Source organism: Tamandua tetradactyla, chromosome 2 (assembly GCF_023851605.1).
Source record: "Tamandua tetradactyla isolate mTamTet1 chromosome 2, mTamTet1.pri, whole genome shotgun sequence".
In the NCBI taxonomy this organism is placed as follows: domain Eukaryota; kingdom Metazoa; phylum Chordata; class Mammalia; order Pilosa; family Myrmecophagidae; genus Tamandua; species Tamandua tetradactyla.
Genome location: NC_135328.1, coordinates 152,409,445 through 152,436,494, shown reverse-complemented (window position 1 = coordinate 152,436,494; position 27,050 = coordinate 152,409,445). Strand labels below are relative to the sequence as shown.

At 39.1% G+C, this 27,050-nt stretch overlaps 1 long non-coding RNA gene across 1 annotated transcript; it reads right to left on the bottom strand.

Moving 5' to 3' along the window:
- Positions 1-17,711: 17,711 nt before the first annotated feature.
- Positions 17,712-23,591, bottom strand: LOC143662682 (uncharacterized). Its single transcript, XR_013165543.1, has 3 exons — positions 23,571-23,591; positions 19,732-19,820; positions 17,712-17,822 (listed from the first exon to the last, which is right to left on the bottom strand). It is a non-coding gene; the product is annotated as an uncharacterized LOC143662682 (long non-coding RNA).
- Between the last annotated feature and the right edge of the window lie 3,459 nt (positions 23,592-27,050).

Genomic DNA, 27,050 nt, shown 5'->3' with positions numbered 1-27,050 from the left:
AAACACCACAATTCCCACTTTCATTCCTCAGTCATGTGCCTGTAGGCCACCTCCATCCGTTGCGAACCATGAGCACTGTGCAAATGTCCATTCGTGTCCCTACAGGACCCGGGGGTTGCAGAATCATACGGCAGCCCCACCCCTAGTCTCCTGTTGAACCACCACAGTGCCCCCAAAAGAGCTGCACCTCTCAGTTTCCCCACCAAAAGTGAATAGGTACATTTCTTTCTCTACAGTTTGTCTAGTGCTGGTTTCTTTCTGTTCATTTTTAAACACTTTTATTCATACATCAAACAATCCAAATAAGTAAATAGACGTGCCTTCACCACCATAATCTGTATGAAGACATTTTCTTCCTTTCCTCATAGAATCAATAGCCTTGCCCCTTGCTTGTTGACATTTAGATTTGGCATAATGCTTTTGTTACATTCAGTGGAAGCATATTACAACTATAGACCCTAGCTTGCATTTATTATACTTTTTCCTGTATACATTACATTTTCAACCCCTTGCAATGTTGACATTCATTTGTTCTCCCTCACGCAGAAACGTTTTTATATTTGTACATTTAATCACCATCATTCCTAAGCTATATTGTTTCAGTCTTTATCCTCTATCTTTCCTTTTGATTTAATACATGCTCTCAGCCCTTCTCCCTCAACCATACTCACATTCAGTTTCATCCAATGCACTTAAATTATTGTGCTACAATCAAGTAGTATTGTACTATCCATCTCTGGATCTTTATAATCAGTCCTGTGAAAAATTCTGTACCCCTTCAACACCAAATACCCAATCTCTACCCTCTTTCTATTTCCTGATAACCTATATTATTAATTCTAACTCTCAAAGTTCAGTCATTAATATTGCTTCATAATAGTGAGACCATACAATATTTGTCCTTTTGTTTCTGGCTAATTTCACTCCTGATAATGACCTCAAGTTTCATCCACCTTGTTAAATACTTCATGACTTTATTCGTCTTACAGCTGTGTAGTATTCCACTATATGTATATACCACAGCTTGTTTAGCCACTCATTCATTGATGGGCATTTGAGCTGTTTCCATCTCTTGGCAATCATAAATAATGCTGCTATGAACATCAGCATCAAAATATCTGTTTGTGTCCTTGTCTTCAGTTCTTCTAAATATATATTATTAATGGGATTGCTGGATCATACAGTAATTCTATACTTAGTTCCCTGAGGAATCACAAAACTGCCTTCCAGAGTGGTTGTACCATTTTACATTCTCACCAACAGTGGATAAGTGTGTTTCTTTCTCCACATGCTCTCTAGCACTTGTCATTTTCTGTCTTTATGGTAATGGCCATTCTAGTGGGTATGAGATGATATCTCATTGTGGTTTTTTGTTTTTTTTTTTTTTTTTAAGGAAAGACAGAGAGAAGGAAGAAAAGACAGAGAGAAGGAAGGAAGGAAGGAAGAAAGGGAAACATTTTTTAAACATTTTCTTGTTTTTATTGTATTCTGTTTCTCCGTTTTTGTTACATGGGCTGGGGCCGGGAATCGAACCGAGGTCCTCCGGCATAGCAGGCAAGCACTTTGCCCGCTGAGCCACCGCGGCCCGCCCTCATTGTGGTTTTGATTAGCATTTCCCTAACAGCCAGTGGAGTTGAACATCATTTCATGTGCCTTTGAGCCATTAGTACTTCATCTTCTGAATAGTGTCTATTCATGTCTTTTGCCCATTTTTTAATTGGGTTGTTTGTCTTTTTGTTGTTGAGTTGAAGAATGTCTTCATATATTCTGCATACTAAACCCTTATCTGGCATGTGGTTTCCAAATATTGTCTCCAATTGCTTAGGTGGGCTTTTTACTTTTCTGACAAAGTTCCTTGATGCACAGAAGTGTTTAATTTTGAGACGATCCCATTTATCTATTTCTTTTTTCAAGGTTTGTGCTTTGGGCGTAAGGTCAAGGAAACCACCTGCTATTACAAGATTTATAAAATATTTCCTTACATTTTCTTCCAAGAGTTTTGTGTTCTTAATTCTAATGTTTAGATCTTTGATCTATTTTTAGTTAATTTTTGTTAAGTTGTGAGATATGGATCCTCTTTCATTCTTCTGCATATAGATAGCCAGTTCTCCAAGCACCATTTATTGAAAGGGCTGCAGTTGGGTTGGCTTGACCATTTATCAAAGATCAGTTGTCTGTAGATCAGAGGGTTTATTTTTGAACACTCATTTTGATTCCTTTGGTCAGTATATCCATTTTTATGCCACTACTATGCTGTTTTTACCACTGTATCTTCATATTATGCTTTAAAGTCAGGTAGTGTGAGACTTCTCACTTCATTTTTCTTTCTCAAGGTATTTTTAGCTATTCAGGGCACCCTGCCCTTCCAAATGAATTTGGTTATTGTTTTCTATTTCTGCAAAGTGGGTGGTTGGGATTTTAATTGGTTTTGCATTAAAACTATAAATCTATTTGCATAAAATTCACATCTTAACTATATTTAGTCTTCCAATCCAGGAACATGGTATGCCCTTCCATTTTTTAGGTCTTCCATGATTTCTCTTAGATATTTCTTGCAGTCTTCTGTGTATAGGTTTTTTGTATTCTGAGTTAAATTTTTTCCTAAATATTTTATTCTTTTGGTTGCCACTGAAATGAATTTTTTTCTTGATTTCTTCCTCAGATTGCTCATCAGTAGGGTATAAAATCACTACTGACTTTTGAGTGTTGATCTTGTACCCTGTCACTCTTCTGTACTCATTCATTAGCTCTAGTAGCTCTGTTACAGATTTTTGTGGATTGTCAACATTGCATATAGTGTCATCTGCAAACAGTGAGAGTTTTACTTCTTCCTTTCCAATGTGAATTCCTTTTGCTTCATTTTCTTGTCTAATTGCTCTGGCTAGAACTTCCAGCACAATGTTGAATAACAACAATGACAGTTGGCATCCTTGTTTTGACCCTTCAGCCATTCTCCACTGAGGATAATGTTAGCTGTGGGGTTTTCATATATACACTTTATCATATTGAGGAAGTTCTGCATCAATTGAAATGATCATTTGGCTTCTCCACTTTGACTTATTGACATGATGTATTACATTAATTTATTTTCTTATGTTGAACTAGCCTTTCATAACTGGAATAAATCTCACTTGTTCATAGTGTATTATTCTTTTAATGTGGAACTGGATTATATTTGCAAGTCTTTTCCTGAGGACTTTAGCATGTATTTTTCATTAAAGAGATTTGTCTGTGATTTTCTTTTCTTGTAGTGTCTTTGTCTAACTTTGGTATGAGGGTGGTGCTGGCTTCATAGAATGAATTAGGTAGCTTTCCCTCATCTCCAATTTTTTCAAAGAGGTTGAGCAGGATTGATATTAATTCCTTCTTGAATGCCTGGGATTTTAATTGGTATTAAAATCTTCACATGCAGAACTTACATGTGAAGCCATTGGGTCCTGGACTTTTGGGGAGCTTCTTGATGAGTGATTCAATCTTTTTACTTGTGATTGGTTTGTTGAGGTCATCCATTTCTTTCTCAAGTCAATGTTGGTTGTTCATGCCTTTCTAGGAAGTTGTCCATTTCATCTACAATGTCTAGTTTATTAGCATATAGTTGCCTATAGTATCGTTTCATTACCTCCTTTATTTCTGTGGGGTCAGTGGTTATGTCCCCTCTTCCATTTCTGATTTTATTTATTTGCATCCTCTCTCTTTTTTTGTCAGCCTAGTTAAGGGTCCATCGATTTTATAAATTTTCTCAAAGACTCAACTTCTGATTTTGTTGATTTTCTCTATTGTTTTCATATTCTCAATTTCATTTGGTTCTGCTCTGATCTTTGTAATTTCTTTCCTTTTGTTTGCTTTTGGGTTAGTTTGCTATTCTTTCTCTAGTTTTTCCAAGTGAACAGCTAATTCCTTGCTTTTCACTCTTTCTTCTTTTTTAATATAGGCATTTAAGGCAATAAACATCCTCTCAGCACTGGCTTTGTTGCATCCCATAAATTCTGATATGTTGTGCTTTCATTTTCATTTGCCTTAAGATACTTACTGATTTCTCTTGTAATTTCTTCCTTGATCCAGTGGTTGTCTAAGAGTGTGTTGTTTAGCCTCCATATATTTGTGAATTTTATGACCTTCTTCTTGTTATTGATTTCTGACTTCATTCCATTATGATCTGAGAAAGTGTTTTGTATGATTTCAATCTTTTCAAATTTATTCAGTCTTGCTTTGTGACTCAGAATGTAATTTACCCTTGAAAATGATCCATGAGCACTTGAGAAAAATGTGCATCCTGCTATTGTGGGGTGTAATTTTCTGTAAATGTCTGTGAAGTTTAGTTCATTTATCATATTATTCAAAATCTCTGTTTCCTTATTAGTCCTCTGTCTAGATGTTCTATCTATTGATGAGAGCAGGGAATTGAAGTCTTCAATTATTATGGTAGAGGTGTGTTTGCCTCATGTATTTTGAAGCACTCTGGCTCAGTACATAAATATTTATGATTGTTTTATCTTCTTGTTGACTTGTTCCTTTCATTAACACATGGTGTCCTTTGTGTCTTTTAACTTTTTATATTTCAAGTCTAATTTGTTGAATATTAGTATAGCTATCCCCAATCTTTTCTGGTTGCTATTTGATTGAAATATCTTTTCCCAACCTTTCACTTTCAACCTATTTTTGCCCTTGGATCTAAAGTGAGTCCTTATAGACAGACATAGGTGGGTCCTGTTTTTTAATCCATCTGCCAGTCTATGTCTTTTGAATGGGGAGTTTAACCCATTAACATTTAGTGTTATTATTGTAAAGACAGTATTTTCTTCTACATTCTGTATTTTGGATTATATATGTCATATCTAATTTTTACTTTCTCTTTTTACCTTTACTGACAGTCTTCATTTCTACAATCTTCTCCAGACCTCTCTGTCCTGCCTTTTCTTATCTGCCTGTAGTGCTTCCTTTAATATTTCTTATAGAGCCAGTCTCTTAGTCACAAATTCTCTCAGTCATTGATAGTCTGAAAATATTTTAATCTTCCCTTCATTTTTGAAGAACAGTTTTGCTGTATATAGGATTCTTGGTTGGCAGTCTTTCTCTTACAGAATCTTAAATATATCATACCATTGCCTTCTCACCTCCATGGTTTCTGCTGACAAAACTGTATATAATCTTATCAAGCTTCCCTTGTATTTGATGGATTGCTTTTCTCTTGCTTTTTCCAAAATTCTCTGTCTTTGACATTTGACAATCTGATTAGTAAATGTCTTGGAGTATGTCTATTTGGATCTATTTTGTCTGGGGTATGCTGCACTTCTCAGATCTGTAATCTTATGTCTTTCATAAGATTTGGGAAATTTTCAGTGATTATTTCTTCCACTAGTCTTTTTCCTCCTTTTCCTTTCTCTTCTCCTTCTGGGACACTCACAACATGCATATTTGTCCATTACATGTTGGCATTCAGTTCCTTGACACCCTGCTCATATTTTTCCATTTTTCTCCCTATATTTTCTTTTCTGTGTCAGATTTCAAATGTTCAGTCCTCTAGTTCACTAATCCTTTCTTCTGCCTCTTCAAATCTATTGTTGTAGGTTTCCATTGTTTTTTTCATCTCTTCTATTGTGACTTTCATTCCTATATGTTCTGTTATTTGTTTTTTCAAACTTTTTAATACTTCTTTATATCCACCCAATGTTTTCTTTATATCCTCTCTCAACTCATTGATTTGATTTTTTATGAAATTTTGCATGTCTGTTCAAATATCCTGAATTAGTTGTTTCAATTCCTGTATCTCATTTGACAGTTGATTTGTTCCTTTGCCTGGGCCATATCTTCAATTTTCCTAGTATGACTTGTTATTTTTTTGCAAGTGTCTAAGCATTTGATTTTCTTAATTAGTTTATTCTAGAGGTTGTTTTCACTCTTTTACCTAGGATTTCCTTGCTGGATGTCTTTGTTCTCTATCTGTTCTTTGACATTCAGTTCAACTTATTCTTGACCTCTAGCATAGGTTTTGATTAACTGATCAGAATTTTTCAGTTCTTGTTTTGTCTATTTCTTGCCCTGCCTATATGGGACCTTTTTTTTTGGGGGGGGGTGTCTCCTCAGCTATTATAGACTCCAGTTAGATTTTTCCAGTCAGACAGACCCACATCTCAGGAGGAGAGAGCAGCCGCTGTCAGTTTTCCCATAGGGTAAGACCCAGCATGTTGTCAGGCTTTCCTATGAAGCCCCTAGTCTCTGCGCTGTTCTTATCTGGGCCAGCATGTGGCATTTATTCACCTGCAACTTCCCACTAGCTTATGTAGTACATTGAATTTCAGCAGACTCTCCCTTCCTGGAGTGTAGTTGAGATGGAGGTGAGGTAATAGGGGAGATATGGTTGCTTCTGTTTTCCAGCCCTTGGGACCTGAATTCCTTGAAAGAGGTATTCCACTTGACCTTGGCCCTGCCCTCTTTTCCTTGGGGGAAGATACACCCTTTAGGGAATTAACCCCTTTCACCTGACTAGTTTCTTTGTCCCTCAAACAAGCCTTAGTCTTCCTTTGCTTGTGGCAGTGCTGGAGCCTGAGAGTGCTTGTAGTTCTATGTAATGAACTGTTAAGAAGTAAAAACAAAACAAAACAAAAACAGCCTTTTCAAAGCAGGACCCTACTCTTCAGTTTTGCTAATCAGGAGCTTGAGTGGGTATGTGGCTCTATATATCTCCAGGGTCTATGTGACCCATTTCCTTGGGGCCCAGACCTTTTCCAGTATTTTGTGCTATCCAACTCAAAAATCCTCTGTGTGATTTTTCTTTTCCATCAGTTCTACCTCTTCTGTCTGTGGGGGCAAAAATTCCTAGTTCCCTTAATGCTTATTCCAGGTTTATCTGTGTTGGGAGCCTGTTTTCAGTAGTCAGAATTTGTTATTTAATTCTGTAATCAGAGCTTAGTTGAGCTAAGCCTTTGGTCCTAGTAAAGTCTATTTCCTTTCCCCTCTGGAGAACCAGCCTGTCTGCCCATGGGGGAGGGGGGCCAACCTACATGGCTTGGAGAACTTACAGATCTGGGTGGGATCTCAGCCCTTTCACCTGGTCTGGACTGCTCTATGATGTGTGTCCAGTCACTGATGTTCCCCTAGCTGTTGTTCTGTACTGTTTCTGGCTATTTACTAGCTGCTCTGAAGTACAAACTAAGTTCCACACCTCACTATGCTGCCATCTTGCCCTGCCTCCCTCAATGCTGCTTACTCTGTATCCCATCACACACTTTCTTGCACTTACAGATTTCCATGTGGACTCCATTTCTAGAACAGGGTTCTCAACCTCTGCAATATTGACATTTGGGCCAGACAATTTTTTGCTGGGGAGGTTGGGCTGTTCTGAGCATTGTAGGATATTTAGAGTATCCTTGGCTTCCACCCACCAGATGGCAGTAGCACTGTCCCCCAGTAGTGACAAATAAAATTGTTGCCAAACCTTGCCAAATGTCCCATGGGTGACAATATTCCTGATTAAGAACCATGTTTCTAGACTGTAAACTCGTGAGGATGATGGCTATGCTTTATTGATTTTTAAATTTTTATCACTTAATATAATCCCTGCTCTGTAGTAGGCATTCAGTATTTGTTCAATTATGAGAATCAAGTGAATCAATACATGCTACTACAATATTGATACTCAGTGAATGTCAACTATTCTGGAACTATTGCCCAATCTCAGCTATACATAGTGATGATACGGCCCACTTTATAAGTGTGTGGTGAGAACTAAGTAAGATGGCCATGCGACATGTCAGTGCCTGCCACCTGTGGGTGCATGGTCTTTTTCCTTCAGAACCTTAGGCTGACCTCTGAGATGGGCTATGGTTTTTGAAACCCTATCTGAAGCTCTGGACTTCTGATCAGAGTTGGTTCCAGATTTCTGATAACCAGGACTTTGGGACCATGGCATAGGTACTGGCTTTAGCAACTAGAACTTGCTTCTGATTGACTTCTGACTCCAGGCCTGACCTTGACCTCTCACCTCTCCTGACTCCTTATGTGTTGTAAACCTCAACTGCTACGTGTTTCTTGTCTCTATTCCACCCGATGAGTCTGCCCATTTTCAGAATGATTCTTTTTTTGCCATTCTTTGGGCCCTAAAATTAGGTTATTTGTAAAGTGCTGAAAACCTACAAGATTTTATACATTCATCTTGGCTCTGTGTATACAATACTAAAGAAAGCCCATTGAAAAGTAAAGAATTCTGCTAAACAATTGAGTATGGAGCACTACACCATATAAAATTACCCGCCTGACTAGTATTTTTTGTTATCTGAATTTTTGCTATTGTGTGAACACAGCTCATGACAGAAATCAGTAAGTAATAAATAATCAAAAGTCATGATTTAATTGATCACTGCTGTTAATACAAAATTTTTGTTAATACCGGAACTCTTCAATAATTATGGTTTCCTTTTAGATCCAGAGTAATATAAGAAATACAGAAAGTATGGCTTGAAGCTTAAGAAATATTCATCTCTTCATGATGCATATTGTCACCATCAAGCTGGCAATGTGACAATGCCATTCTTACTCAAAGGTATACACATTGGCAAAAGATTATATAGTTAATACTTTTCTCCACATTACAAACTCCACTCGTAATTCAGTTTCCTCCTCCTCCCTATTCACCAAAACAACATATATCTCATAGTAAGGATTATGATGTTAGCATGCTAACAAGATCAGAAAAGCTCATCTGTAAATGGGACTTTCACACGAATTTGGAGATGGTTGTCTTCCAAGGATTTGTATGATGCCTTTCTTTGTGTGGGCTCTTTCTTTTTTGATTCCTATAATAGCATTTCCCAAACATGGCTGCTCTTTTATTCATTTCTTTGACCATTCATTCATTTGCTTATTCATTCAACAGATGCGGAAAGAATCCTTAAGCTAACTCTGAAGGAAAAGAAGGAGTTCCCTAAGGCAAGATGTTAGCATAACATAGACAACTTTAAAGAAAATTTGATTTCTAGACCCCACTTTCAGACATTCTATTTGAGATTGGCTTGGAAGATGTATCTGTTAAAAGCATGTTTAAGAAACACTTAAGACTGTAAAATCTTACAGGAGCAAAGGTGAATGACCAGGAATTGCTCATCTATTGAGATGGCAACACAAGCGCTGGAGAACTATAAAGGCATCCTCTATGGAGACTCAGTAAAGAAAGTATAGGTTAGAATGAATCTGATATGTCCTCCAACTTAAAAATTCTTCCTCAGCTGATCTAGATAGGACTAAGATAGATCAGAATACAGGGTAAAGGATGATATCATCCATATTTTAAAACTTCAACTTCTGTATGAGACCAAGGGGAGAGATGTTTATTTGGTGCAATAATACCTAATTTGGGTAGCATAATACCTAATTTAATTTGCATGGTCAGTTAAGTTGAATACTATAAGTATAAGGAATCTTGAATATGGCGTGAGATTTTTTTGGTTTGTCCAGGTTAGTGTGATGCTCTGATATATCCCAGAATAATTTGGGCAGTGAATAAAGTATTTGCACAGTCCCCTTGGGGCACTGGGGAGAAAGGAGGAACCATCCAAGTTCCCTACTTAGAGAATTTCTGATGTTCTCACAAGTAGTGGGGACAAACAAATCAGTAGGTTGGTCCCTCAATTTTGGAGTTTGCCCCTATGAAACTTATTCCTGCAAAAGATAAGTTAAGCCTACTTAAAATTATGTCTAAGAGTTACCCCTGGAGAAACTCTTTTGTGGCTCAGATGTGGCCTTTCTCTAAGCCAACTCAGCAGGTGAACTCACTGTCCTCCCCGTTACATTGGACGTGACTCCCGGGGTGTAAATCTTCATGGCAATGTGAGACAAAACTCCCAGGATGAGCTGGGACCTGGCATCATGAGATTGAGAAAGACTTTTTGACCAAAAGGGGGAAGAGAGAAATGAGACAAAATAAAGTTTCAGTGGCTGAGAGATTTCAGTGTCAAGAGGTTATCCTGGAGATTATTCTTATGTATTATATAGATATCCCTTTTTAGTTTATGGTGTGTTGGAGTGGCTGGAGAGAAGTACCTGAAAATGTTGAGAGGTATTCCAGTAGCCTTGATTCTTGGAGACAATTGTATAAAGATATAACTTTTACAATGTGACTATGTGATTGTGAAAACTTGTGTCTGATGCTCGTTATCCAGGGTATGCACATATGAATAAAAAAATAGATATAAACAATAAGGGGATAAGGAGTAAAATAAACTGGGTTGATGGAAATGCTAGTGGTCAATGAGAGGGAGGGGTAAAGCGTATAGAATGCATGAGGGTTTTTTTCTTATTTCTTTTTCTGGAGTGATGCAAATGTTCTAAAAACAATCATGGTGATGAATACACAACTATGTGATGATATTGTGAGTCATTGATTGTACACCATGTATGGACTGTATGTGTGCAAAGAAGTGTTGCCAGAATGCAATATACCCGAAATATATACTAGGGGAATGGCTTTTAAAAAGGGGAATTTAATAGGCTGGTAGTTTACTTTTCAAAGGCCGAGAAAATGTCCCAATTAGAACAAGTCAATAGAAATGTTCAATCAAAGGTATCCATCCAGGGAAAGATACCTTGATTCAAGAAGGGTTTCTCTCTCAAGTGAGAAGGCACATGGCGAACACAGTCAGGGCTTCTCTCTCAGCTGGAAGGGCACACGGCAAACATGGTGTCATCTGCCAGCTTTCTCTTCTGGCTTCCAGTTTCATGAAGCTCTCCAGGAGGCATTTTCCTCCTTCATCTCCAAAAGTCTCTTGCTGGTGGGTTGTCTGCTTCATGGTGCTGCAGCATTCTCTGCTCTCTCTGAATCTCTCATTCTCCAAAATGTTTCCTCTTTTATATGACTCCAATAAACCAACCAAGACCCACCCAAATGGGTGGAGACATGTCGTCACCTAATCCAGTTTAACAACCACTCTTGACTAATTCCATCATCCAGGGAGATGATGTGATTGCAGTTTCAAACATACAGTATTGAATAGGGATCATTCTACCTTTATGAAATGGAATTTAGATTAAAACATGGCTTTTCTAGGGGACATACATCCTTTCGAGCCAGCACAAGTGTCGATAAAAAATATTTTTTAAAAATTCTTCCTAAACTGGGAGCTTAACATATTTTGACTCTCTTTGAGTTTTCCCCTTTTAAGTAAATTCCCATTTAAGAGTATTTTCTTATGCTCATCACCTCCAGCTCAGATTAGAGTCACAATCCCTTTTCAACTCAACAAATGGTTCAGCCTCCTATTGAGTGTTGGCCAAGTATACTCATCTTTATGCTCTTTCTGTTACTTACCAGTGTCTATGTGAAGCCTTTGGTCCCCTGCAATAGATCCCATTTCTTCAGAACCCTGAAGCTTGGAAAATTCATTGTGAAAGTTTATCTCAGAAAGCAATGTTCCAGCATTCTATTTAGTTATTTACAGCCTAAAAGCAGGATTGTGTTAAATGACTTAATTTTCCTTTTACCTTGTGTGACTCCAACTTTGAATTCAATAGAACTGAAGCCATAAATGGTATGAAAGCCAACTAACTATAAATGGCTGCCCAGCATTTCCCCAGCCAGGCCAAGAACGTGTAACTAAATTCTTTATCTTTTACATATACCAGATGTGATGGTTAATTTTATGTGTCAACTTGATGGCATCCAGTTATTTTTGATCAGGCCAGCACTGGCCTGATTGCTACCATGAAACTAATTCATAGATGGATTTATATATTTAGTCCGTTGATTGTATCTCTAATCAGAAAGGAGATTGCCCTCAATGATGATGGCTGTGCTCTCCAATCAGTTTGGAGGCCCTAAGCCAGAACTGACAATTTTATAAGTCAGAAAGAAGAATTTCTATCTCTACTCCAGATGGTCAGTTTCTTCTGGGGAATTCAATGCTACCTCATCTGAGTTTCCAACATGCAGCTTTTCCTGGGGAATTCAACTTTGCCTTCGTCAGAGTTTCCAACCTGCAGCCTGCCTTATGGGATTCAGACTTGCCAATTGGTCATGTGAGCCAATTCCTATAATAAATCTCTTAACATTTACAAATATATAAATATAAATATATAGATATATATCAGTTCTGTTTCTCTGGAGAACCCTGACTAGTGCACCTGACTTAAATAAGTGAAAGTCAAACTGCAAATTTCAGAGGCCCTAACTCTGAACTTGATGGCTCAATGAAGTGTGGGATCCAAGAGACTTTTTTAAATGGTATTTTGATAAATACAGCCCTTGGGGAGTCTTTAATGTGTTATTGAATGGGTGTCAAGAAGAAAATGTCAAAATACTAAAAAAAGAAACTCAAGTTTAATATTTCCAAGTCCATTAGAAATTTATTCATTCCCTCATTTCATGTACACAGAAGTGATCTCACACTGTCAAAGGGTAGGGTATTATGAAAACAATCAGGCACAGAAGTTCTAAAAACAGGACTTTGTGAGCGAATAGACAAGTGAGTGACACTAATGAAGAAAAGGACTATTTACTTCATTTGCTCAGATTTTCCCCCAATATAAATCATTTCCAGAATTTGTTATTTTTATCAGTGCCCAGCACAACTGTGTTGAATCAGATCTAACTGATTTAGATTCATTAACATGTGTTGCGCTGGAAGAGAAAGATTCTCTTGCCTAGGGTTTGCAACATTTTTTCCTCAATTACAGATCTTTCAGGGGGTTCCCATAAGATTGAGTTAGAAGCCAAAGGGAAGATAAGAGCTCAGGGCCCAGGGCTCGAGGTCAACCAGAACTGATACAGTTTCTCTGTTACTTATATTAGGTGCTGAATAAAGGTTATTTTGAAAAAAAAGCATTTTACTGCTTTAAAAACTAATTCAGTCTTCATCCCCATTGTGAAACTGAAACATGCCGAAAACTTAAGAACTATTCAAGGCTGCAGAGTTAGTTAGTGGCAAAGTTGAATGGAATCATGATCTTTTGCGTTTCAATTCAGAATGTAGATTTTGAAATCTCACTCTAAATTTCAGATTTTAAAACTCTGGTTAATCTCGCAAATGCTCCTTTGCAATAGTCTAAAAATTCATGTTGGGAGTAGTCTGGAAAAAAATTCAGTAAAGATTCATGTTGTTTTACTTTGTTCTTAACCAACACATCCTTGTAATTAATAACTAGGTTATTTTATACTTTCTTAAGCATAAAGCCTATGAGCACAGACCAAAATGAAATTCTCTAATTTTGAATTCCCTCAGAGCATTTGTATGTAATTTATTCCAGGGAAAGAAAAAAAAAGCCTTAGTTAGCATGCTGCTTCTCATCCACTGGTAGTGACTGACTGGAAAAGATTCTGAGTCCCCCACTGGCCTACAGAGATGATGTGAACAGTGATCTGCAATGCTTGTCCTAAACAAGAGGATGTGGAGTGTTCTGACTGCCTCAGTTTTGGTCATTCCTGGTCTCTCCTAACAACGAGGCTTTTGCTTACTAATTATCTTGGAATTGCCTGTTTTTCCCAATTTGACTGTTACTTTTCAAGTTCAGGGACCATAGCTGAAATGTCCAGCAAATTGCTATATATAAATGTAGGTGCAAATAAATATTTAATAAATGTGAAGGCATTGAGTTAAGTTGAAGTGAATCAATTCAAATGGAACCAAATTGAATTGTGATTGATCTCTAAAGAAACACTCTTAGCAAGAAACACACCTCGACTCAGAGACCAAAAATGTTGTCAGCATTACTTCAAAATAAAAATATCTAGGTTTCATTTTCAAATGTTTCCCAAAATGTAATTTCCATTAGCACATTGTTTCTAATAAATTTTTGTGTATCAGATATCAAATCTAAGGGGGTTGAAACAAAATTAACTATATTAACGTAAATGTATTTTGTTATGCTGTCCTTAGCAGCAGAGCTATGAGCAGTTATAAAAAATGGGAATGTAGAAAATGGAAAAATAGATTCTCAAAAAAAAAAGTTAGAGAATGATTGAAAACAGCAATGAACTGGAACACAGAAAGGAGCTAAATCCACAGAGATTTGCAAGCATAACAAGGATTGGAAGCTATCTTTCCAGTTATTTTTGAGTAACTTGCCTCTTCCCACAGAACTTTGATCTCAACTCTAGATCAACAGCTTTCTATTCTCAATGCAAAGTTGAGATTGCTGAAGGTGAGTGAAATGTGAGAAGACATGTGAGTCTAAGACTGATCTTTGAAGCAGTCTACTCTTTCTCGACTCAGTGGAAGAGGCTCCTTCAGCAAAGGGGCAGAAAAGGAGAGGTCAAAGAGGTGGGGTGGGGAATAGGGGGCCAGGAGAATGCGATATTCCAGACACCAGTAAGAAAGGAGGTGTCCTACTTCACTTCCTCCTCTTTGTCAATGGAGGTGGTGTCTCTTGCTATTTTCTAAGGTATCGCTCCTGTGCGATCTTCTACCTGATTAATGACAAAGTCAAACTTTGCTGGATTATTTCTAAATCATGGATGTGTCACAATTTGCTTTATTTTGCTGTGCTTCAGCATGGATTTCAGGTTAGGACCATCTCTAAGAAGAAATCTTATTTCTACATAGTGAACATGAAACTCAGTTCACTATGTGAACAAAAATACAGCTTACTCTGACTTTATGTCCCACTTCTCCAGTTCACTGGGTGATAGACCTAAATCTCAGTTCCTGCTGCTCTTTATCTGGGGTGTGGCTAAGTTGTATCAAGGCATCATGGATGTGGGAAGGAGAGATTTTGCCTCAATGATGTCTGCCTAAGCAGGTGTCTGCTGAGAGCTCCATCTATCCTCCCAAGGGTCTTGCCGCTTCCACAGGACTCTCTCATATATATTTATATATATATATATGGATGCCCCTCAGATTCTTCATATCTATCCTAGGTTTTCTTACTCACCAGCAGATGTGGCTGGAGAACAGTCTCTTCAGGTGTAGGAGAAAGGTGACCAACCAAACTTTTCTCAAAACCCTGCCAGTCAACATCTTGCTGATATTTGAACCATCTCATTCCTGCAAAGAGAGACTCTCCAAACACAAAGCCAGAAAGGTAATTACAGGCTCTAGTGCTCACAGCTTTATCTTCAGAGCCCGAATCTTTGTCAGACACATAGTTGGCAGTTGAAAAATATTTGCAGAATGAATTAATATTTGAGTAAATGGGTGGATGTCTGCTTTTCACACCATCACATCTCTTTCCTGAGATAATGAGCACAGCAAGACCAGCCACAACAATGGAAAGAAAAAAAGGGAGGAAAGAAATCATGAGAGGATGGAGAGCATAGGTTAATATTTCAAAAATAATATCCCTCTATGTGTACTTTGACCTGTATTTGTAAGGAATTCAAAGACAAAGCTCTTCAATTTAAGATCTACACTTTTAAATCAATTAAGCTTCTCCTAGAAAATAGATCCTTGTTTAAAATTTGTAGCCAGTTGAATCAAATGTTAATCCACCATGTATTTAATATGAGAGATTAGGTGGAATATAGGAGAAAAACTTTGGCCTTTACTCTTGATCAACTGTATGAACTTTCTGGGCCTCAGATTCCTCCTTTGTAAAATAAGAGACTTGGACTCTTCCATCGGTTCTTTCAACACATATTAGTTGACTGCTTGGAGCTCCAGGCACTGGGCTGGGTTCAGGAACACTGCTGTGAACAACAAACATCTCACCCTCTAGTAAGAATTTAAGACATTAAACAAAAACATCTAATTACAAAACACGCTGAGTGTGATGAAGATGTACAGAAGATTACAAGGCAGCCAAGGTCTCATCCAGCTCCAACATTCTCATTCTGTCATGCAATAGTGTTTTGGGGAAATCATGCCTTCCCATCGTGGAGTCGCCACATTTTAACAGGGGTCGCTTTTGAGAGTTCTGGCATATTAAGGGCGTGAGAAGAAATACTCGAGGCCCGCCGTTCTGCCTGGATCCCACCACCAGTTCATGAGGTCATCTTGTCAAGTCCTTTTCCCCAAAGCCTTACTAGAAAGATGGAAAGTCTATTGTTTTTCAAATACGTTTTTGGATGAGAATGCAGCATTTCTTAGCACCTTGACTATTTAATTCTTCGTTTCTTCTCATCTGTATCTTTCTAATCTCAACAGAATTCCATCTGCTACAGCTTGTCCTATGAGAGATGGAGGAACCCTGCCTTGGAACCTGCCATTACAACCCACTAGATTCTTAAAGCCCATTTTTATATCACCCTTCAGCTTTCTCCTCTGCAGAGAGATAGTCTCACTTCTGTGAAACTAACTTCATAGGTTTTCCTGCTTCCTCTGAATTCTTTCCAAGTCTCCTCTAAAGGGACAAAAACGAAACTTGGCCCAATCCTTTGGAAAGGGGCTGTCCAAAAACAAAAAGAATATTAGCTGTCTTTTCATTTCCCTTTCTTTTCCAACTTTGTGATGCAAGTGTTTCTTGATCTTGTTAGATCTCAAATAGCTTTTTTTCTTTTCTTTTTTTTTTTTGCGTGGTATATTGCAAAGTTTTTTTTTATCAATTAAAAAAAAATTAACAACATTTAGAAATCATTCCATTCTACATATGCAATCAGTAATTCTTAATATCATCACATAGATGTGTGATCATCATTTCTTAGTCAAATAGCTTTTATGATAGATTAGTATTCACTTACTCATATGTAACTCCAAACATAAGCAGTCTAAGTTCAGAACTTCAAAACAACATGAAAAAAGCAGTGAGCACCATAATCGCATCCATGCTAACCCAGGCTTTGCAAACAGAAGGTGCTCTGGATACATCTACATTAAATTTCTAAGTAATTACTGCATAAGTAAATTATCCGTTGTCCATATTGCTAATCAAAATTTGGCCTTCAGAAATTTATTCAATTCAGTTAAGTAAAAAAGTGGGATCTGTTTTGTGTGTGGGAGGGGGGGTGTATTGGTTCATTTTTTGTTGTTGTATTTTATCCTTAATTGTGTAGAGTGATTGGCATACATTTCATTTAGTGCAACACTTAATGAAATATTTCCTAGAAACAGCCTCTGGAAAAAATGGAATCTTTTTATTAGTCTGCTTTGTAATAAAATTACACTCAATACTTGAACATTTCTACAGTCTTGAGGTAGTCGTTTCCTAATTTTCTAAGAATATTAGGAGTAGAAAAGGTTTACAGAGGCTTTTAAAGATTTCAGAAATCCAGCAGCCATATGAATTGTGCTATTCATGCAAATTTTACAAATCTAGAGACCCTCATGTCTCAGAAATAGCAATAGACTGTTCAAGGGTCTCAGTATAATAGTCAAATGTAATTAAAAAAGAATACCATCTTTGACTGACATTTCTTAAAGAACATAAAAAATGTCCAGAATCCATGATCCTAGACTCTAGAATCATTCACTAAAATTGTTTCCACCCCCTACCTCCCTCACTCTTCAGCTTCCCCAGCCCTTCTTCCTTAACTCACTGAACAATGTCTTCTTTCTCAGCATATGACTTTCTATCCTTTTCATCCCCTTTCTGCATCACTCAGCATTCATTATTTAAATCTAATCTTTCTCTTACAGAATTATCTTTGGGGGATTTAATAGATGGAAATTCTGTAAATACTCCCACAATTAATGTTTTTCTTAAAGGTATTAGCCAGGATTATTTCAGTTTCAAGTTTCAGAAACTCAACTCAAATTGACTTGTACGCACAAACAAAGCTATTATATAACTGTGATGTTGCAGAGTACATTCAGGCATAGCTTAAATCACGTTTCCAGGAGTCCATTCCTCTTCCTGTCTTGGCTCTACTATCCCTCGTGCGAGCTTTGGGAATTGGAGACCTCTTTCCAGCTAGTGGCGGGATGGTCGCTAGCAGCTGTAGACTTTCGTCCTGTTCAGGCAGGCTAGAAAAGGGAGAGAGGAGAGAGGAAGAACAAAGCGTGGAGAAGCCCTTAAACAAGGACAGTTAATCAAGGTCAGGAGGGCCCGTGTCCAGCACAGACCCCTGCCAGGGGGTTACCCACTTACAGAAAACATCCAGTGACAGCTAACCCAACTGGAACCAAATAACCCCCACCTAAGTAAGTCATCTACAGAGAAGGATAATGCCAAGCAACCTGCCAAATGCACTATCTACCACCAGGCACCACCCTGGAAAGAAGGGAAAGTAGAAGAGAAAGGGGACAGAAAATAAGAAAAGCTACTCTATGAATGCAAATGGCCTCCATTGCCTATTTACCTCTCTTCTCCTTTACCTTTTTCTTTGCGAGTGCCCACATATCCTCTCACATGTGTGCTCAATAAATATTTTACCTATTTGCGCTCTCTGTACTGTGCTCTTGAATTCTTTCTTGCAGTATGTATGGCCAAGAACCTGGAAGCCAAAATCCAGCAACATCATCAACCTAACAACCCAGGTGGAGAAATTGCACCTCTTTGCAAAGCACTGCAGAAAGAATCCTGGGGTGAATGCTCATTTGACTATCTGGAATCATGGAAGTCTCTGAATCCTAAGAGGGTACATACTGTAATATCTCTTCTCACAGGCTCATGCCTGGAACTGGAGGATGGAGCAACCTCACTCAAATCAGATGGACAATGGGAGGATCGTGTTGATTCTCTTTTAGGGAAAATGGAAAAGTTTTAGCACGCTGGGCAAGCCAAAACAACAAGTGATAGTCAGGCTAGCTAGATTAATCTGTGATAACACACAATCCCTAAATCACAGGAGATAGACAACAGAGGTATATACTTTGCCCCAGCTACATATGTAATGCAAGTTCGCAGAAAGTTCTGCTCACTGTCGTCACACAGAATCCAGGCTGATGAAGATCCCATAGCCCCACATACCACCACAATCACCAAAACAGGAAAAGGGAGTGCTGGGATGCCACACATCAGCAATTCAGTCCTTCAAATTGGAGGCCTTGCACGACAGTGACTCTCGTGTGTCACTGACCAAAGCTGGACATATGTCTACTCCCAACATCAAGAGGAGAAAGCATTACAATCCTACTATGTGCTCAGAAGAAGGAGAACCAGACTATTTGAGAATAGCTCTTGTCTTTGGACATAAAGGTAAGAATGCCCTTAGCAAGGGACTACAGACACCACGGGCACCTTTCTGCAAAAGTTCCACAAACCATTCAAATCTTGTCAGCAGAGCCACGTTGACTTTTACAGCTATAGACACAACTCAGAGAGAACTAAAACCATCTTGGTGGGCAGGATGCCTCTGCAGTTCCAAGCAAACAGCACGATCCCACTTGCAGTGGGCTGAAAGGTGCCCCACAAAAGATATGTTCACCTTCTGGAGACTTTGAATGTGACCTTATTTGGAAAAAAGGATCTGTGCGGATGTAATTAAGCGAAGGCTCTCTAGATGAGATCAACCTGGATTATCTAGGGGGGTTCTAAATCCACTGATGAATATTCTTATGAGAAACAGAAGAGGAGAAAATACACAGTGAGGAGGCCAGGTAAAGATGGGTGCAGAGACTGGAGTGATGCAGCCACCAGCCAGCGAACACCCGACGCCACCAGAAGCTGGAAGAGGCAAGGAACAGATTCTCCCTTAAACCCCCAGACTGAGAACAACTCTGCTGACACCTTAACTTTGGACTTTTGGCCCCCAGAACTGTGAGAGAATAAATGCCTTTTGCTTTAAACCACCAATTTTGTGATGATTTGTTACAGGAGCCACAAGAAACTAATAAAGCAGTTTAGTTCCAATGCTCTCAATTCCTTGGAAAAAAAATATGCTGGGAGTCTGGTGTTTGGGAATGCTGTTTCAGGAGCCACATACTATCCTACCTGGGAGGCTTTTAGGCCCTCTGGCTGCCATCTTTCTCCTCCATACTCGATATCGATGTAGCAGTCACTACCTCAGAGCACTGTGAGACCTTAAATTTAATCAAAATAAAGAATATAGGTGAGAGCATTTGTTGCAAAGGAGCTGTTTTATGCCTTCTCAAGCATCCCAGAAAACATACCCATGCACATTCACAGGCAGCGCTGCATATGACATCTATAATGGAGAATAAACATTTTTTCCACAGTATTTAATCCTCCTGTTTTCCCCCTTCACTGTCTTTTTTTCCAGCTGCAGCCTCCCACATTTCTAAGATTCTCAACACATCATTACAGCTGAATTTTATCCTAACTCCAAAAGATAAAACAAACTTTGCAACTGATGACGTTTAAGATCCTCCCTGCAAGGCCTACCTGTGGAATGGCCATGCTTGCCCTGAGAACTGCGGCTGGCAGGCCTGGCGTCCAGTCAGCGGGACACACAAGCAGCACACAGGGGTCCTGGGACATCTGCACAGATTGGCACGTTTAATAAGCAAAGAAATTGTGTCTACTAATACGTGTAAAAATGTGTGGTTCAAATTCAGCAACCAGTTTTGATTATGTGAAATATGAAGAAAATAGCATAAAACAGACTGGTTCTTAGAAACGCCTCTTAAAATAGGCCTTACACATTTCTCAATGAGCTTGCAGCGTGTACAACACGTGTATATAGTTGGAACACCACATTCCATGTGCTCTTCGACAGCTTTTACAAACACTCTATATGGGCATCAGTAAACATAAGTGCCTAGAAAATTATCAAAATGCCCAGGCTCCACCACATACGGTGTTTACAATGCTGAGAAAAGGATGCAAGCAGTACTCACTCAGGGAGGGTTTTCCTCCCAAAGACACTGTACAACTAATTAGGTTTTCCATAGAAATATACAAATATAACTCTTGATAATTCCTACCTTATATAGATGGTATTTCCATAAATAGATGAAAATATAAGTCATTTCATGATGGTCACAAAATCCCTGCGGTTCCCTTTAAGGAAATCAAATTGGCAAAATTTGATAAGACATTTGGACAGGTCTTTGAGCGTCTTGATGAATTTGCAAGATAATGAATCCAGTACCAGTTTGAAACAGCACCAGTTTGTTCTGCACCAGTATCATAGCAGAAATTTCCCAAGTTCAAGCTCCTTTCCTCAAAGCACCAGGGGCAATGCCTGGTCCACCTGGCCTATGAGCAGCTGTCATAAAATAACTGAGAAAGATCAACTTAAAGTAGGAATCTCTCAAAAGCTGAGGGCTGTCCATATTGGCTAAGAGCAGAATCTACAGAAAATTAGTGACTTTGGGATTTCAGGCTGAGTTAAGATTTTTGTTATTTCCCAGTTGCAAAGAATGGGATTTTCTGCTTCATTTTTTATTTTTTTATTTTTTGCAAAGAAAAGACAGTCTTCTTGGCTCAAACTAACGTTAGTCAAGTAACTATAAATGTATGATCAACATAGGGATCAAGTTTCTATTAATATGTGGATAGCATTTGAATTTGAGGAAAACGTGCTATGCAAATGCATTTGGGATTTTAATCAAAACCAAAGCATATGAATAATGGTTATGTGTAATTAATGAGCCCATGACAATGCAAGCATTTCATCTGCAATAACATGGTTGAAATGACATAGGAAACAGTATGCATTTGTGAATGTGCCATTGGCTCTCAGAGACCAGTGGATTAAGGGGCGGACTGTTCATCAGATAGAAATAGTGACAATTTATTCAATGTTTACAACACTCTAGGCACTGTTCTAAACACTGTAAACTCATTTAATCCTTACAGTGGTCCTGTGAATTACTATCTGTAATTTTCCTGATTTCACCCCTTCCTATTCTGTAACTTTGGAAAAGTTGCCTCACCTCTCTCTGCCCCAGATTTTGTAAAGAGGGGATTTAACAGAACCTGTTTCATGAAAGCATGCATGTGAATGGTCTAGAATGGAGTCTGCCATTCATTCATTCAAACATGTGCCGGGCACTGTCCAGGCACTCTGGACACCTCAGTGTGATGAGCCAACGCAGCTCCTATGTCTGTGGGGTTCCTACCTGTTCTAGTTTGCTAGCTTCCAGAATGCAATATACCAGAAATGGAATGACTTTTAAAAAGGGAAATCTAATAAGTTGCTAGTTTACAGTTCTAAGGTGGAGAAAATGTCACAGTTAAGACAGGTCTATAGAAATGTCCAATCTAAGGCATCCAGGGAAAGATACCTTGGTTCAAGAAGGCCAATGAAGTTCAGGTTTGTCTCTCAAGTGGAAGGGCACAGGGCAAATACAGTCAGAGTTTCTCTCTCATCTGGAAAGGCACTTGGTGAACACAGTCAGGGTTCCTCTCTCATCTGAAAGGGCATGTGGTGAACACGGCGTCATTTGCTAGCTTATTCTCCTGGCTTCGTGTTTCATGAAGCTCCCTGGGAGGCATTTTCCTTCTTCATCTCCAAAGGTTGCTGGCTGGTGGACTCTGCTTCTCATGACTATGTCATTCTTCTCTGCTCTCTCTGAATCTCTCATTCTCCAAAATGTTTCCTCTTTTATAGGACCTCAGAAACTAATCAAGACCCACCCAAGTGGGTGGAGACATGCCTCCACTTAATTCAGCTTAACAACCACTCTTGATCAAATCACATCTCCAAGGAAATTATCTAATTACCGTTTCAAGCATACAGTACTGAATAGGGATTAGAAGAAAAGGTTGCCTTTACAAAATGGAATTAGGATTAAAACATGGTTTTTCTAAGGGTACATACATCATTTCAAACCAGCATAGCACCCTAAAGGGTAGAGACTGACAACTAACAACATGCATTATAAGTAAATTGCATAACATGTTAGAAAGTGGTAAGCATTATAGAAAATAAGAGAACATGGAGAGGCTAAGGCAGATATAGAGTATCAGGACAGGGGGAGGCATGGAGATTGCAATTTAAAATAGGGTGTCAGAGTAGAGCTCACAGAGAAGGAACATGAACAAAGGCTTGTAGGAGGTGACTAGTTAGCCATACATATGTCTGGGAAAAGATTGTTCTGGAAACAGAAACCAGACAGTACACAGCAGAACTGATTTCAAACCTGGGCAAGACTTGCCCTAGGCCCCATGCACAAACACACATGCAATGAATTTATTAAAAACAACATGTGGGCACCTCAGTCATTTGGAATTTAATGTTTAGTGCTGGCAGAGCACTGCCATAGCCTTAAACATCCGATCTTTTAATTAACACCATTGAGGCCCCAGGGGAATGTTTGTGATATTATTGAATCATGTCTCTCATGAAGACATATTCAAGTCCCAACAGCTAGTCTTGCAATTGTGAACTCATTTGTAAATAATACCTTCAGAGATCCTATTTGAACAAGGCCAAATTGAATCAGGGTAGGCCATAATCCAATATGACAGGACTCCTTATAAGCAGAAGAAATTTGGATGCAGTCAGTTAGTAGAAGCCAAAGAAGGAGAGAGAGAGAGAGATCACCATGTGATGGAGATAGAGACTGAGTTGCCATCAGAATTCTAGAGATTTCAGAAAAAACATGGCCTGCTGATATCTCGATGTTGGGCTTATAAGCCTCCAAAAACCTGTAAGACAATATATTCCTGTTGTTTAAGTCAAACCAGTGGATGGTATTAGACATAGCAGCCCTGGGAAGCTAAGACAACATGTCTCCATAACTCTTACCCTATGTCTTTGAAACAAGGTATGTGGACTTTGCTTTGTCCAAGAGCAGAGGCAGACTGTGCATTGTAGCAGCAGAAGTATTTAACTAAGAGAAAAGACAAATTCATTCACTTACCAGATCTTCAGCACAGATGTAATAGCTTCTTTCAAGAAGAATTTTTTTCTTTTCCCCGTGGTGTCAAATACATATTTTCTTGTTTAATATTCTAATTCTTGGTCTGGAGTTACAAATTTACATGGTATTCACAACAGTTGTATAAGGAGACTAAAGAATATTTTGCAATATTAAAAGATTCCTCTGCTCCTTAAATTTGTATATATGTGGGTCTAAACAAAATGCATACAAAGCATTGTATTAATTCTCTACACTGGCAACTGAATAGTCTTTGAATGCTGAAGCTGCAAAATAGTTGACTTTTTCTAAATTATTTAGTATGCTTTAATTAAAATTCTAAAACACCAAATTGAAAATGTTGGGCTTTGTTTAAATATTTATTTAATATTGGGATATTAGTTAATCACATTTCCATTCTGTCTATAATTTTAATAAATAATTTTGAAAAATAATAATTCTGAATAATATTGATTAATCATATTCCCATTCTGTCTTATAATTTTAATAGATAATTCTGAATAAGTTCATAACTCTTGAAAATGTGGGGGAAGAGATCCAAGATGGCGTCTTAGTAAGGTACATGCGTCTTAGTTCCTCCGACTCCAAATCAACTAATAGGTGAACAGAAACAGTACAGAACAGCTCCCGGGGCTACAGCAGGGAATGGACACACAGCGTAACCCAGTCTGGGCTGGTTAGTCTGACTGCAAAACTCGGCTGCGGTGAGTGAGATCCCTGAGCGGCGGGCGATTTCCCGAGCAGCCGCAGCTGCGGCGGTCCGAGCTAATCCCTCCCTCCTTCCCGGGCTGGCTGAGAGACGCGGAGAGACAAGCTTCCCAGCCAAGGTGGCCGGCGCCACACTTTTGCGGGCGGCTTCGAGTCTCGGCTTCGAGTCTGCAGCTACGAGTCTCGGATCAGAGGGCTATCCAAAGTCTGGGCTGGCAAGTCTGACTGCAACTCTTGGCTGCGGCGAGACCCCCGAGCAGCGCGCGATTTGCCGAGCAGCCGCAGCTGCGGCGGTCCGAGCTAATCCCTCCCTCCTTCCCGGGCCGGCTGAGAGTATCGGAGGAGCAAGTTTCCCAAGCCGAGGCAGGCGGCGCCCTTCTTTTGCGGGCTGCTTCGAGTCTCGGCTTTGAGTCCGCGGCTACGAATCTTAGATCAGAGGGCTATCCAAAGTCTGGGCTGGCTAGACTGACTGCGAGACTCGGCTGTGGTGAGACCCCCTAGCGGCGCGCGATTTCCCGATCAGCGGCAGCTGCGGTGGCCCGAGCTACTCCCTCCCTCCTTTCCGGGCTGGCTGAGAGTATTGGAGAAGCAAGTTTCCCAAGCCGAGGCAGGCGGCACCCCTCTTTTGCGGGCGGCTTTGAGTCTCTGCGTCGAGTCCGCGGATACGAGTCTCGGATAGGAGGGCTATCCAAGCCGCGGTAGCCCCCCCCCACGGGAGCCTTCCTGGTCCGGTGGGGAATCCCCCAGGCCTGCTGCGGCCCGCAACCAGCCACAGGGTCCCCTCAAGTCGCGGCAGCTGACGCCCCCACCACGCACGGCCCCTGAACCAACGGAGAGAATTGGATCCGAAATCCCCAGGCCACGGAGATCGGTGACTGGGGGAGACCCATTCCAAACACTTGAGACAAACGTGTGCCACGTGCGCCACGTACTGGGCAAGATAAGAAAAACAGATCCCAGAGATTTCACAGAAAAATCTTACAACCTTGCTGGGTCCAACACCCAGAGAAATCTGAATAAATGCCCAGACGCCAGCAGCAGAAGATAACTGTCCACGCTCAAAAGATTGAGAATATGGCTCAGTCAAAGGAACAAACCAATAGCTCAAATGAGACACAAGAGCTGAGACAACTAATGCTGAATATACGAACAGAAATGGAAAACCTCTTCAAAAACAAAATTGATAAATTGAGGGAGGACATGAAGAGGACATGGGCTGAACATAAAGAAGAAATAGAAAAACTGAAAAAACAAATCGCAGAACTTATGGAAGTGAAGGATAAAGTAGCAAACATAGAAAAAATAATGGATAGCTACAATGACAGATTTAAAGAGACAGAAGATAGAATTAGTGATTTGGAGGATGGAACATCTGAATTCCAAAAAGAAACAGAAACTATAGGGAAAAGAATGGAAAAATTTGAACAGGGTATCAGGGAACTCAAGGACAATATGAACCGCACAAATATACGTGTTGTGGGTGTCCCAGAAGGAGAAGAGAAGGGAAAAAGAGGAGAAAAACTAATGGAAGAAATTATCACTGAAAATTTCCCAACTCTTATGAAAGACCTAAAATTACAGATCCAAGAAGTGCAGCGCACCCCAAAGAGATTAGACCCAAATAGGTGTTCTCCAAGACACTTACTAGTTAGAATGTCAGAGGTCAAAGAGAAAGAGAGGATCTTGAAAGCAGCAAGAGAAAAACAATCCATTACATACAAGGGAAACCCAATAAGACTTTGTGTAGATTTCTCAGCAGAAACCATGGAAGCTAGAAGACAGTGGGATGATATATTTAAAATACTAAAAGAGAAAAACTGCCAACCAAGACTCCTATATCCAGCAAAATTATCCTTCAAAAATGAGGGAGAAATTAAAACATTCTCAGACAAAAAGTCACTGAAAGAATTTGTGACCAAGAGACCAGCTCTGCAAGAAATACTAAAGGGAGCACTAGAGTCAGATACAAAAAGACAGAAGAGAGAGATATGGAAAAGAGTGTAGAAAGAAGGAAAATCAGATATGATATATATAATACAAAAGGCAAAATGTTAGAGGAAAATATTATCCAAACAGTAATAACACTAAATGTCAATGGACTGAATTCCCCAATCAAAAGACATAGATTGGCAGAATGGATTAAAAAACAGGATCCTTCTATATGCTGTCTACAGGAAACACATCTTAGACCCAAAGATAAACATAGGTTGAAAGTGAAAGGTTGGGAAAAGATATTTCATGCAAATAACAACCAGAAAAGAGCAGGAGTGGCTATACTAATATCCAACAAATTAGACTTCAAATGTAAAACAGTTAAAAGAGACAAAGAAGGACACTATATACTAATAAAAGGAACAATTAAACAAGAAGACATAACAATCATAAATATTTACGCACCGAACCAGAATGCCCCAAAATACGTGAGGAATACACTGCAAACACTGAAAAGGGAAATAGACTCATATACCATAATAGTTGGAGACTTCAACTCACCACTCTCATCAAGGGACAGAACATCTAGACAGAGGATCAACAAAGAAATAGAGAATCTGAATATTACTATAAATGAACTAGACTTAATAGACATTTATAGGACATTACATCCCACAACAGCAGGATACACCTTTTTCTCAAGTGCTCATGGATCATTCTCAAAGATAGACCATATGCTGGGTCACAAAGCAAGTCTTAACAAATTTTAAAAGATTGAAATCTTACACAACACTTTCTCGGACCATAAAGGAATGATGTTGG